At 39.6% G+C, this 14,080-nt stretch overlaps 1 protein-coding gene across 2 annotated transcripts in view; it reads right to left on the bottom strand.

Annotated features, from left to right (window-relative positions):
* Window positions 1-14,080, bottom strand: part of Shisa6 (shisa family member 6) — a 286,815-nt gene that overhangs the window by 236,327 nt on the left and 36,408 nt on the right. The window lies entirely within an intron of this gene.

The raw sequence follows: 14,080 nt of genomic DNA, 5'->3' as shown, positions 1-14,080 counted from the left end.
TTCTATTATCACTCCCTTAGTATCTATCCCATAGAACTCTGGAATATACAAATTTGACATTTCCCAACCTCAAAAGGCACATTCCATATTCCCTTAGCAGGCAAAGGTTGCTGACATGTTGCCTCTACTGTTCTGCTCCATCTCTTTCTCCCATCTAAAGTGTCCAAGGCACATGAAGACCACTCTTCCACAGTCACTGCTGGCTCTGAGGACAGGACCCCCGTGAGGGTCTTCCTATTTTCATATCACATAACCTCTTCATGCATGGCTTTGCACAGGGTGAGTTACTTCCTTCTTCTTGATATGACTTCACTTCTGCCATATTACAGATGCCCGAATGTCCTTTTGCCTCCCTCCTGGCTGGTCCATCTTGGAATTCTTCCCAGCCTCCTTCTATTCTAACCAATGTTAAATACTGTATGTCTCTGAACTCAGTCCTGGGCCACCTGCTCTGTTGTCTCAATATTCTCTTCCCCTAGGGAATACTGGAGATTTTTTTTTTTGCTCAATAACTTCTATTACTTTCTAGATGCAAGGGAGTCATCCATTTGTTCGTCTGACCATCGTGCTTCTAAGCATTACAGGAACTTATCTATCATGCCTTGAATGTTTCAAGTATAATGTATCCAAAGGAGAGGTTTCTAGCCTCTATGGCTAGATCCTGATGACTCTTTTCTATTCCACTGAATGAGAGCCACCTATTCCTACACTTGAGAGTCATCATTGTTTCTTCTTTCTCCTTTTCCCACATGTAATCTATAAAAAAGCAAATACCATTGATTCCACTTCAAAATTCCCATTCTCAGCCCACTCCTTCTGGTTTAAATGGCCAGCTAATCTCACTCTTGCCTGGGCTATAAATTTCTGCCTTCTCTTCTTCCCCCCTCCCCCTCTTCCTCTCCCTCAGACTCCCTCACACTCCCTCTCCCTCCCTCCCCCGTCTCTCTTTCACACACACATATACACACCCAGTTGTTGACAGTTACACAGCAGCTTTGATATCAGATTCTTACTCTCTTTTGTTGGTTTCCCAGCATCCAGTGTGTCTGAGACTTAGTAGACTCTGAATATACATTAATAAAAGGAACAAATGAATGTGAATTCATTTGGATTCTACCTTGGTGATTCTCTGGGGGATCCAGAGCAGGATGAGATTTTGACATTCTTAGTTTCACCTGTTGTTAACAGTAGACAAATCCAGGTATAAACAAGATACATTGTTTCACTTGGGAATGATCCTTGAGAGGCTCAATGAGCTTTCAGTCTCTCCATTGTTAATTTGTTTAATTAATTGTTTAATTTGTTAAATTGGCAACAAGGAGCAGTCTTACACATAAATAGGAGCCTGCTTGAAGCCTCTGCCTCCTGTGCCTACAGCTGCCACTGGCTCTCATTCCATCAAAGGCCCAGGGGTGGGTGGGTGATCTTTTCTCTCTGGACCCAGCCCTCACTGTGCACATGGCCTCACTGGCATCCTAGAGCCACCGATTTAAATTAAAAATCCAGGCTGAAATGAGAATCAGTTACTTGGCTGGGTAAATGCGTGAAGACTACAGGCTGTTTGGGGGTCTTTAGGGACCTCGGAAAGTAGAGAGCAGAGTCACCTCATTAGGCTTCCCATCATGAAGGAGAAAATTGATCATACCAAGTACAGTGCAAGCCAGCTGCCCAATATGTGCCAGGCCTTGCATCTATTCACAAGTGTGACCCTATATTTTTATTGGTAGTGGCTAATGAACTCTGGGTCTGGGTACTGTCCCTGAGCTCTTCAGCTGAAGGCTAGTACTCTACCACTTGAGCCACAACACCATTTCCATCCTTTTCTGTGTATGTAGTACCAAGGAATCGAACCCAGGGATTTGTGCATGCTAGGCAAGCACTCTACCACTAGGGCCAAACTTCCAGCCCATGCGACCCCATTTTACGATCAAGCCACAACCATTTGATAGTATCTTTAACATTACCGCACCCAAGAGCTCATAGAGGCCAACTGTGAGAGGTTCCTCACCGATATCGCACAGCAGGGAAGATGCATAACTCAGCTAGCCATATTCCCAAGAGGACATTCTTTCTGCATCCTCTCCTCTCCTATGTGGTTTGGTTCGCAATGCTATATAAACCCCGAGAAAAAAAGGGATGTCAGGCATTCTGAGAATAGCCAGGCTCTTTGGAGTTTTCTGAGCCCGATGCTCAGGGAAATATCATTACGTTTGGCACCCAAACTCTGCTCTTTTGCCATTCTTTCCAGTGTCAGCAATGGGTGTTACCAAAACTTTAGAATTCTCCCAACTTCACCCATACACAGAGAGTTTGTTCTTGACTACTGCAATGATAGAAACATGAAATGGCCTCTAAAAGACTTGGGTGTTGAAAGTTCAGCTCAGATTGGTATATCTAGCATGGAGAAGTGATCAGGTCATGAAGGCTCTGACCTTAACATATCAATCAATTGATAGATTCATAATTCGATGGCATTATTGAGAGATGGTAAAAAGTTGGGAGGTGGGGCCTGGCTGGGAAAGAAGATCACCAGACCCATGCTGAGGAAAAGATGCATTTGTTTCCTGGGTCCTCCTTTCTCATACTGCCTTCCAGCTTCCATGAGGTGAATAGCTCTACTCTACCATGCTCTTTGGCTGTGATTACCCACTGGCCTAGTTTCAGACCCACCATATCCTAAATATAGCATTCTGCTCAAACATATCCCCATTCAACCTACTGTATTCTGATTCCATATTTACTTTGGGCTTGGGTGCTGTCCCTGAGCTCTTCAGCTCAGGGCAAGCACTCTACTACTTGAGCCACAATGCCACTTCTGGTTTTCTTTGATTCATTAGAGAACAGAGTCTCATGGACTTTTGTGCCTGAGTTGGCTTTGCACCATAATCCTCAGGTCTCAGGCTTCTGATCAGCTAGGATTACAGGCAAGAGCACAGTGTCTGGCTTCCTCACAATCTTTGCATGCTGACTTCTGCATGGCTACATTACATTATACAGGCTCAATGTAAATGTTACCTCCTAAGAGAGGCTGCTGTGGCTAAACTATGTCTCCTTGAAATTCATAAGAAAGAAATCCTAACACCCAAATACCTCAAAAAGTGACTGTATGTAGAGATAGTGTCTTTAAAGAGGTGACTAAATTTAAATGATGTTACTGAAATCACAGCAGGTTGGGAAGATTTGGGTCAAAGGTAACAAAATCTTAGAAATGAAGAATAAATTCAAGAGATCCACTGTATGGTATGGTCATTATAGTAACTAATAACACATTGCATGTTAATCATTGCTAAGAGCATGATTTATCAGTTCTTCCCATAATAGGGTAAGCGTGTGAGGGAAATGCTGTGTTTAGTATTTTGACTTAGCCATCCCACAATGCATACATAATCTCAAAGCATTGTATTGTATGCCATAAAACAGGTTATGCAATTATTTTTTTAATTAACTTAAGCCCATGCCTACAATGCTAGCTACATAGGAAGATGAGAATAAGAAGATCAAAGTTCCCAGCCAGCTTGGGCAGAAAGGTTCCTGAGGCTGTCTCTACCAAGGGAAGTTGGACCTGGTGCTGTATACCTGTTTCAGCAACAAAAGGAAGTCTAAAAGTAGGTGGGTCACAGCTCAGGAGAGTGCCTAGGAAGAAAAAGGAGATGCCATCCTAAAAATAATCAGTGGAAAACAGAGATGGAAGTGTGGCTCGGTGTTCTCACACCTTTGCAAACATAAGGTCCTCTCTTCAAGCAACAGAGCCACCAAAACAGCAGAAACAATCAAATGACACATTTGGGCTGGTTCTTAGTCCAGTCTGACTATTGTCTTTAAAATATAAAAAAAAAGATGAAAGCACAGACACACACATCCATAAAGGAAAGCCCCATGTGAGTACGCACCGAGTGGATAGCTGTCTCATCTAATGACCGAAGGCATTTTGTGGAGACTCTCACTAATTAGTTTGCATTATACTTGAGAGCTGGTTAAATAAGTAGATTGTAGCCACTGTCCCCTAAGAGTAACTAGCTAGATGAGATGACATACATGTTCCTTTATTTCACATTGGTTACCAGGTCACCAACTATATATCCCAGAATGCCATGTTGCAAGCTTCAAATACAAACAAGATTTCCTTTTAAAATTATTTTTTAAATTACATTAAATAATTACCCATTGTTAAACACAAGCATACTTCATTGAATGGTTACAGATAATACTACTAAATACCAAAACTAACAGGGTAAGGAGAAAGAGAGAAAACAGCCACCAGTAAGCCTCTGAGAAAAAATATCTTAGCCTCCAGGCATGCAAGGAAATGCATTTCTATGGCAAAAGATTCTCAGTCAGTGGTTTTGTTATGGCAACTTAGGCTCAATATGAAAAAAACAAAAGAAACTTGCAGAACTCTCTATCCCATCCTCCACTCTAATACTCTGCACAGGACACACAACTCTGCTGCTTTCATTTCTGTTCTTCACTCTGCCCCCATCCACCTCAGTGCAGGACATAGAAAAGTTCCTTCATAAGTCTCTGCTGATGAAGGAATTAATGGCACCCCACCCCTAAATTCATTCAGGATAAAATTGGAGAAAGAACAGGCAGAGAGGAAGGAAAGTGGGAGTCACCAGCAGAATAAAAATAAGCTGGATATCTTCCAAATCACTGGAGAATAAAAGAGGTAAAAAAAAAAAAAGGAAGAGAACTGAAGTCAAACAGTAAGGATGGAGCTTTTTTAATGAAAAGCAAAAAAAAAAATCGAAGTAAAGCTATAAGAACTAAATATAACATTTATCAAATAAACAGGCATAACCACACTTCATGGCCATAAAAGCTCCTCTTAGGGGAAACAAAGAAAGCAAAATGTTACTGTAAACTGTAGCAAACAGATTCACCTAAAAAGAGTAAAATGAAAAAAGTGAGAGGGAAGAGCAATGGAAGAGGAGGAAAATGAAAACATGCAAGAGAAATCAAGGGTACAAACATTAATGTGATATATACATATGTTGAGATAATGTGCATAATTTAAACATGTACCTGCATGTGCATGTATAGATGCATGTACATTATATGTATATTTATATTACATATATGTGTACATATAGGAAAGTCCATCAGAAGTAAGTATTACTAAGTCAGGTAATGAGTATTCTGAGTATCTTGGTTGCTGTGATATTTTTACCCACAGATTAGTTAGGAAACAGTATTAGAAAATACCTAAATATTCAGTAAGCTTGTGCATGTGCGTGTGTGTGTGTGTGTGTGTGTGTGTGTGTGTGTGTGTGTGTGTGTGTGTGCTAGTACTGGAGAATGAACACTGGGTCTCACATTATTGCTTAGGTTATTTTTTTAAGGCTGGCACTCTAACTAGTCAAGCCACATGTCTACTTCTGGCTATTTTTCCTGTATATCTGCAGTTCCTGGAGCTTAAACTCAGGGCTTGCTCACTGTCATTGGTCATTTCTACTCAAGCCTAGTAGCACTATGCAACTTGAGCCATGGCACCACTTCCAGCTTTTTTGTTGGTTAATTGGAGAGGAGTCTCATGGACTTCTTGTCCAGGTGGGTTTTGAATCATAATCTTCAGATCTCAGCCTACTAAGCAGCCACAATAACAGGCATGAGCCATCAGTGACCAATGTCTGCCTATTATTTGCTTGTTAACCAGCGATGAGTGTCTCAAATTTGTCTGCTCTGACTGGCTTTGAACCTAGACCCTCAGATGCCAGTCTCTTAAATAGTTAGAATTACAGGTATGAGCTACCAGCACCAGTTAGTTCTCACATAATAATGTGAATTTTTTAAATGCTTTAAAATATGATAAACTGATGCAGTATTATTCTTTCTGATGGAAGCATAGCATTCCATCGTGTATATATGCATTTTCTTGTTCCATTCATCCACTGAAGGGCATCTGGGTTGATTCCATAACTTGGCTATGGCAAATAATAGTGCAGTTAACAAGGCTGTGCTGGTAACTTAAAAAAAGTGTAATGAGTTGAAGTAAGCTAGACCTTAAGAAATATGGGTTACATGGTCTGCCTCATATCAAATTATGTCCATAAATATACCAGAAAACATACTGGATGGTAAAAGACAGAAACATATATTTGAGCATGATAAATTCTATAAGAATCTAAATGGTCACGCAGCAAAACCACAGGAGGGCATTCTTAGGAGATGATCACAAAGGTTCAATAGCTATAGGCCTATGGTCACATAAAATGGTGTTATCAAAACGAACTCCAAGAAATGAAAACAAGAGCTTTATGTTATTTTTCTTCTCTTTCCCTCCCTCCCTCCATCCCTCTCTCTTTCCTTTGTCACTGTTTTTGTTTTCTGTACTTTTTGTCATGTATGCATGTTTATCTGTTTGAGGGAGGGTAAGGGTAAGCACAGAAATAGTAGGACAAAGGGTGAGCAATGCAGCAGTCATACTCACGCTATTGGAAATGAACTACGTAACTTGCTGGGTTGGGAGATTAGGAGGGAAAAACTGAGAGGAAATAAAGGAAGAGGTGACACTGTTCAAAAAGAATTGAACTCATTACCTGACTTATGCAACTGCAACCCCTCTGTATATCATTTTTATAATTATATATATATATATATACATGCACACACACACACAGAGGAAGGAGGAAAGGAGAGAGGGAGGGAGAGAGGGAGAGAGAGAGCGCTGGATATGAAGATATACACCTGTAATTCCATCACACAGTAGGTTGAGGTAGGAGGAACACATGTTAAAAACTAGCCTAGGCTACATTGTGAGACTGTGTCTCATTATAGATTTAATTTAAACAATACCAGTCTAAGAGGAAAATGAATGATAAAACAAATGCATAATACATAATTTAAAAAAGTAATCACCATGGAGGAAACTAACACTTCTCTTTCTACTTTGAGCAAATGAATAATCAAAAATAAATGAGAATGGAAAAAGACTTTTAACACTTATAAACACTTTCTTTTAGTTATCATGTACTAATCACATATTGTAAATATATACTCCTCTCAATGCTAATATTAGACTAACAAAAGTTGATTATATCAATTTATGTACACAAAAAAGAAAAATAAGAAATTTTCAACATAAGGCAGAATATATCTCACAGGCTCTAAGTAAAAGGTAAAACCTCTTAGACATTAACAAGAAAATAATGAGCAAAGAAAAAGGCAAAATAATTGAAATGGGGAATAATCTTTCCTAACTAATCTGTAGGTAAAAATATCACAACAACCACAGATACTCAGAAGAGTCCATTAATAAGCACATTGCATATGAAACTTTTCTATTGCTTTATAGTGCATTATAGCTACTTTTAGAGAAATGGCTCTGTTTTGAGTTCTCTGATAATGAAAAGGTAGCAAGAGAGTAAAAATAATTAGGCACACTGCTTTAACGTGTCCCCTGAAATAACTAACAGAAAGTTAGTCAAATTGGAGAGATTATGCAAAAAGCCAAGGATGCAAAAGACCAAGGTACACATAATGGCATGTCCAGAAGAGGTGGCTTTAAATAATAAGCTATTTCATTCCAATAAACTCAAGAGGATCAGAGTGATTTTCTTTGCAAGTACAAATCACCAAAATTATTCCACAGGGAGGAAAATCTAAATGTTGCCCTAATTGTGGAATGAAATTTAAGGCACTGTTAGGATTACATACATACATGTGCAAACACATACGTGTACATGCTGATTTATATGTATAATTTTAAAAGACTCTTAGCCAAAGTACGTTAAGAGTAATCTTAACTATTCTTCAAGATGAAATCAAGAAGATCAAGGCTAAAGGCCATCCAAGCCCAAAAGTTCACTAGATGCTTTATCTAAACTGACAGTTGGGCACAGTGGGCACATATCTTTCACCTCAGTTAAATGAGAGACTGCAAGCCAGAGTTCCCATGTGATACACTTAGGCTGGTCTAGGTGAAAATGTTTGCGATACACCATCTCAACATGACTAAAGCTGGTGTATGCCTGTCATGCTCGCTACTGTTGAAAGTCCAGGATGGCTTCACAGAAGGTGAGCTCCAATTACAAAAACTAGCCAGAGCAAAAAAGGCTAGAGATGTGGTCTGAGGGGTAGGAGTGCCTGTCTAGCAAGTACAGGCTCTAGCTCAAACTCCAGTACTGCCCAAAAAGTAAATAAGTAAAAATAACTCCCTCATGCAACTTCACAGATACCATTACTCTTTAAGATTTCCCGGGAAAGCACCCTGGGAAGAAGATAGGAGAGAAGCGATGGGAGAAAGAAAAAAAAAGGCCACAAATTTTCATTCTTCTGTGCAAAGCTATTATGAAAACATTGATCTTGCACCTAAAGGAAGATATGAAACCGCAGAAAAATGATGATGTGAAGGAAACCACCCTTTAAGGACTGTGGCGGGGGTGAGGAGGACAGGAAAACACTCAGGGTCATTTGGTCATGAAATGGGCCAAGTGGAATGACATAGTAAAAGCCAAAATGTGGGATGATCCTGTGAGTCTAATTCAAGTCATGTTCCTGAGAAATATTAGCCAATCAGCAACACCCACAGAAAAGAAACAACAAGTCAGCAAAACCCTCCAGTAACTTCATAAAAGCCTGTCACCATCTTTGGTCCGGTGCATCAGACATTATGCTCCTGTCTAGCTAGCTACCTGCCATTTTTCTTTAATGGGATTCAATAAAACCATGGTTGTTTCCACTTTCCTGTCACAGTAAATGCTTTACACCAACCTATAGCTCCAAAATTCCATAAAAGATAGATGACAGTTTAATTCACAAAAACAGAGGCACAAACTCTGAACCAAAGAACTTGAAAATATAATCCAGCATCATTTCAAAAGAATGATAAACTCTTGACACAATTTGTTTTATGTTCCAAGAAGGAAGTCTCCAGAAATGTGAATAAATCGTTCTAGCAGATCAGAGAAAATACAAGCAATTCCTCAAACAGACAGCCCTCCAAGGAAAGCAGCTGCTAAATTCAACACCCATTCCTAATTTAAAAATAAATCCTAATGATAAACCTTTATCATGATGAAAATATAATAAAAAGACATCAGTTGCATGGGTAGAATTCAGAAGATTCTGTGTTCAATACTTCACAGTATTGGTTAATCGGCCATTTTCAGGTAGAAGCAAAAGATGAACAATGAAATATGAAGACCAACTCTAACGATCATTTGGACTTATTTGGGGGCCTTAGTGGATATAAGTGGAGAGATAAACAAACACACAAACTGGTATTTTAAAGCATCATAATTATTACAAACTGACAAGACTAAAAAGCTAGAAAATCAAAGAAAAGAAATAGAAAAAAACACTGGCAACAAATAAGATCTTTTTTTTAAAAAGGATGACAATTAAGGAATTCATATACAAAAATGAATCTCTTTTGTGTTGGTAGTGCTAAGAAGTTAACTCAGACTTGCACATTTGAAGCAAGCTTCTTTGCCACTAATTATATATGCATCCAGATATAAAATGAATCACTTAGTTTCAACAATAATTAGTTGTGTGTATCAGAGGGTTATGAAATAGTAAATACTGATTCTTTTATGATTTTGGAAAAATATATAAGAATTATCGATTGCTTCACAAAAATATAAGAAACCTAGGTAACTAAGATATAAATATAATTCCTATCTAGGAATAAGAATTTTATAAACTTCAATAACTAAATAAAATTCTTGTTCCTACATAGGAATTTTAGGTATTATAACACAAAATAATCTAAAACCAATCAATTCTATACACTATCATCTGTGACTTGAAAAGTTAAACTGGAAAAATTAAAATAGCTCAATGTAAGTTTTCTTTTGATAAAAATCATTCTAGAGTTTATACAGAAGAATGAAATGAAAACTGACTAAGCAAGGCATTCTCTTCTCCGTTCACAAACTGTATGCATGAGTGGAGGAAAATTGGATAATATGGCTGAAAAATCTTTGAACTTACATGTATATAAGCTTTTGAGTCAGCCTTGGCACTTTCAGAAATGTATTCAAAAAATAATTAGACAGCTAGGCATGCATTTTTGTCCAAGTTATTTATTGTTTCTAGTAGAAGTGAACAATGGAGTGCCATCTCCTGTCAAGGTTCCTGATGAATAAATGACCGTAGAGCAGGACACAAAGGCCCTTCACAACAGCAAAGGCATATCTCATGTCTGGCTGGGCTTTTGGTGAGAAGAGAGTACTGATAACTTCAGGTGAGATAAAGTCACCCTGATGGTGTTTGTTCAAGAGCTTTATTCTTTTAGAGGTTCGCCCTTTAAGTAGGCATAGATGACAAGGTGTGATACTCAGAATTTGCTTCTCACCAATCTGGGTGGCAGAGTTGTGTGTGATGTGAGGGGATTGGGACAGGACTGTGGATAAATAAAAGGATGAGCTCTGAGTTCACAGGCCTGAGAGCTAGGTGTCAGCACACTATTTATTCTCTGGACTTTTACAAATGTTTGAAATCTTTCATAGAACACAAAACAACTGCAACAACAAAAGGAGGAGCTGTTAATGATGTTCCATGTAGGTGTTCATTCTGATGTAGAGTTAGCTATCAAAGTGAGAAAAACAAAATTTGGTATATTGTTCAAAGTACAACCTCAATGTGAACATTTTATTATATGTGCAAATAAAGAACAAATGTCAACCAGGGATTTTGAGTGAGATCATCTGTAGCTTTTGTTTAATTTGCTACATTTTTATATTCCCCTCCTGAAATGGATGTGTCTTACTTTGAGCAATAAACATTGCTTAGAAAGGGTTAGGGTGTGGGGAAATGACTTGAAATTCACACCTGTAATCCTGGCTACTCAGTAGGCTAACATCTGAAGAATTCAAAGTTTGAATCCACCTTCTATCTGGCAAATATCATGTAACTCTTTTATTAATTACAATAAAAAATAAAAATAATAAAAAAGTTTGAATCTAAGCCAAGCACACCAATCTGAGGGACTCATTTCCAATTAACCCGCAGAAAGCTAGCTCTGGAGACAGCCATCCATGAGTGAAAAAACTGAGTGAGGTTTTTGAGGCCATGAGTTCAAGCTCAAGCCCTGCTCAAGAAAAAAGAATAGCAGGGAGAAAAAGGGAAGGGAGGAAAAGGAAGGAAAGGCAGGTATAGTAGAAGAGGAGGGAGAACAAGATTCTATGGCAATCATTTCCAACAGAAGACCTAACACAAGTTGCTTCCTTCCTCATACCAATAAACCTGAACCCAAATATTTACTGAAGGTCTTCAGCACATCATTCTCCAATTCCCCCCTGAAATCTCTTCCCAGACTAGAGTCCCTGCTCTCATCAATACAAGAAGGGAGTGGATTTTTAGATTCTGAACAGACTGTCCTGGCGTCTCATATACAGACATCTGGAGTGGACATTTCAGCTCATGCAAGTGATGACCTTTGCCCTGGAATCTAGTGCCTTTGGAGAAATACAGCAGTTCTTCCTGATTCCTCAGGAGAAAAATCTTTGCCTGCCTTTCTAGCACCATTTCTTTCCGTGACAGATTGGATTTTCCTTGGATGTTTCCCAGTGCCATCCAGAGGCCTAATGTCAGTAAAGGGCAGAAAAAACAGGAGCCCACCTAGAGGAACAAAGCAAAAGCTACAGTAGAGGAGAGATTTTTCTGAGGCAAAGGAAGGGAGGATATACCCAGATGGAGTGGCATTTCAAGCCAGGCTTCAGGAAGGACAAAGAGTCTATCCTGGTGGGGGTGGGGGGGAGGAGAGAAATCTCCATGTGGAGAACAGCAGATCCAGAGGTTGCACAGAATTCGGTGATCTCAGCGTGAGGCTCTTGGTCCTTAAACCCTCTTCCAGAAGCTTCAGTGGAGAATTTCCCATGGTGACTCTAGTCCCTGACAAGGTCTTTTGGGGGGAGTTAGGGAATAGGAAAGAATGGGATACGTTGGAGAGGTGTGGACCCCAGAACACTGGGCCTCCCTGACTGCCGGAGCATTTGTTTCTGCTACGGTCAGACTCAAGGCTGAGTCCCCTAAGCATTTCCTCCACCTAAACATACAACTCTTGCCACCAGGGCCATCTTCCCTCTTTTCCCATTCCTTGTCACTCCAGCTTCCACCAAGCACCTCTTAGAGCCACTTCCCAGCTATGGTCATCTGAATCTTGAGCACCATTTCTAATCATGGACGCAGACCTCTTGCAAATGAGGCATGATGCACTGTCCCCGCTCTGGAGAGGGCAGGGAGATGAGATGGATGGAGTCCTGCCCCATTGGTGCCTTGTGGGAATGAGGCTGTCATTAAACATCTATTGTATCCAAAATCCACTCCCCAGCCAACAGTCATAGAGCTATCAGCTGAATTCATTTTTTTTAAAAAGGCATCAAACATTATTTCAAAGAAATAATTCACTCCCCCCCCACACACAAACCATCTCATCACAATAGCTAGATAACCTGCTTCCTTCAGGGGATCGGAGGGTGGTGGGATTCACCCTCCAGATGTGTGGTTTGCAGCAAACTGCAGAGAATGAAGAGAACTTCGAATTTCTGAAGGGAGTGGGGCGGGGGGAGAAAGGAAAAAGATGCGACACCTCCAAGTCTCAGGCTGAAGAATCTGTCCCCATCTGTCTGACACACCAACTGGGATGTGCAAATCTCATCCCAGCCTTCTGACAACACTTGTGAAGTTCCTCAGATGAGACTGAAGTGAGCAGACAGATGCCTCAACTGGGAAAGCTCCTCTGGAAAGATTTACCTGAGTGGTGCTTTGTGTATTGGAGCAGGTCGATGAATTAAAATTGAAAACTCCTGAGAGTTTCCTGAGTATCTCCTGAGAATGTATCCCTTGTTGATTTCCTACCAGCAAAACGTCACATGTGGAGTCAAGCATTGGTGGCTCATGCCTATTAATTCTAGCTACTACTCAAGAGGCTGAGATCTGAGGATTTATTTTGGTTTGAAGGCAGTCCAGGCAGGAAAGTCTGTGAGACTCTTATCTCTAATTAACCACCAAAAAGCTTGGAGTAGAGCTGGGCTTCAAGTGGAAGAGCACTAGCCTTGAGTGAAAAAGCTCAGGGACAGAGCCTAAACCTTGAGTGTCAAGCTCTCCCAAGTACCAGTGTGCACATTTGTTGAGTAGAACAAAGTGCCAATTGGGGCAGGCTGAGCTACAGAAGAGAGATGCTGAGGTCATCCTAGGGTAGTAGATACCAAGGATATATGTTTACAGAACATACTAATACTTGGCTTCATGGGCTGCTATGGAAGAGCAATGAATTTTACTCTATCTACTGAGTAGGAGGACAGTAAGTAGCAGACTATGTTTATGTCAGATACTTAACACAGTTCAATGAAGCATCAGATCTTATCTAAATGAAGAGTCTTTAAAGATCCAGGGGCTGGTTTAAATGTACCATTGTGTCAGTTCAGCCAGCTGAAGTCACCTTGGCTTTGTGTGAGATATGTTTTAAGGATGCTCTGGAATCCAAGATTTCAGTAACTTTTTCAGGTGCTTTTTATATTCAGATGTAGTTGATGGTTTTTAAAATAGGCAACCAGAATTATTGTAAATCTATGAAGGACATTGAGCTTATAGTTTAAAATCTTCCTATAAGAGAAAAAGTCTGCAGAATTTCAATGATTTGTCAGTGAATACCACAAAGTTTCTATTGGTTTGAGAGCACACAACACCTGAACACACTAAAGTCAGCATTACTCCAATCCAAACTAAGATAAAACAAAATAAGATGGCAGATCAACCTAGTTGATTCACAGTCACAAGATCTTCACAAAGTTTTAGCAAATGAGAGCCAATAATATATTAAAATGATAAAACAGTGTGATTGAGCAGGTTTTATCCAGGACTACAAGGTTATGTTAAAATTTGAAACAAATTAATGTAATTCATCACCTTACTAGACCACAAGAAAAATCTATAAGAAATACCTAGTCACAGAAAAACAGTTGACTCAATCCAACACTCATTCCGATCAAAACTCCCCACAACTAACAATAAGAAGAAAGTACAGTTAAGATCACAATGAAAAAGACTATTGCTTTCCCCCTATGATCAGAAACAAGGTTTTCAACTCTTTAATTCAATATTGTGCAGGAATTCCAGACCAGTGCAATAAGAC

Source organism: Megascapheus bottae, chromosome 17, assembly GCF_031878675.1.
Source record: "Megascapheus bottae isolate mThoBot1 chromosome 17, mThoBot2.hap1, whole genome shotgun sequence".
NCBI lineage: Eukaryota > Metazoa > Chordata > Mammalia > Rodentia > Geomyidae > Megascapheus > Megascapheus bottae.
This window is presented reverse-complemented; position numbering and strand designations above follow the sequence as displayed.